This window comes from Canis aureus, chromosome 14, assembly GCF_053574225.1.
Source record: "Canis aureus isolate CA01 chromosome 14, VMU_Caureus_v.1.0, whole genome shotgun sequence".
Lineage (NCBI taxonomy): Eukaryota > Metazoa > Chordata > Mammalia > Carnivora > Canidae > Canis > Canis aureus.
The window spans coordinates 36,001,620-36,002,608 of NC_135624.1; the positions used below are offsets into that span (position 1 = coordinate 36,001,620).

The following is a 989-nucleotide window of genomic DNA, read 5'->3' on the forward strand; positions in this document are numbered from 1 at the left end:
CTATAAAAATATCCTAAAAAGAAACCTTAGAACTGATAAGTAGTGTTTTTATTTTTTAAAGTTTTACTTAAATTCACCTTGACAACCTAATAGTATAACATCCAGTGCTTATCACATCAAGTGCTCTCCTTGGTGCCCATCACCCAGTCACCCCACTTCCAACTCCCTCCCCTTATGCAACCCTTTGTTTGTTTCCCAGAATTAGTAGTCTCTCATGGTTTGTCTTCCTCTCTCTTTTTTTGCCACTCAATTTTCCCCCCTTCCCTTATTGCCCTTTTCACTGTTTCTTATATTCCACATGAGTGCAACCATATGATAATTGTATTTCTTTGATTGATTTATTTAAAAATACGGAATGCTTCATGAATTTGTGTGTCATCCTTGCACAGGGGCATGTTAAACTTCTCTGTATTGTTCCAGTTTTAGTATATGTGCTACTAAATGTAGTGTTCTTAAAATTAAATTTAAAATGCTGAGTCTAAGCATCAGATTGAAGGCCACAGGAGAAAAAGTCAGAAGATGTGAGGGCCGATCAAGATAAATCTTCAAATAGGAAAAATAGAAAAAGAAATGACCCATGAAACAGTATAAAAGTCAACATGCGTATCGTTGGAGTTCTTTAGAAAGAAAAGAGGGAATTAATAGGAAAAGAGAAAGATTGATAAACTAATTATAAAAAATACCAAACATTTGGTTGAAAAACTTAACCTACAGATCTAAGAAGAATCTAAGCTATGTAGCAACATGAAAGCCCTAAAAACACACTTAGGCATAGCCAAAGAAAACTGCTGAAAACCACTGGAAAATGGTTGTTTTCATAGGATTTTTAAAGCAGTCAGAAAAATAAAGATACGTAATTTGCAAGGAATTATGAAACAAAAAACAATTGACATTTTATAAGAGACAATAAAAAACCACAATGGAATGGCATCCTTAAGGTAATTAAAACACACACAAGCACATAAAAACTATCAACCTAGAATTTATCA

At 33.4% G+C, this 989-nt stretch overlaps 1 non-coding gene across 1 annotated transcript; it reads right to left on the reverse strand.

Moving 5' to 3' along the window:
• Positions 1-344: 344 nt before the first annotated feature.
• LOC144283873 (U6 spliceosomal RNA) lies at positions 345-447 on the reverse strand. The gene has a single exon (XR_013352380.1). It is a non-coding gene; the product is annotated as a U6 spliceosomal RNA (small nuclear RNA).
• Positions 448-989: the final 542 nt, after the last annotated feature.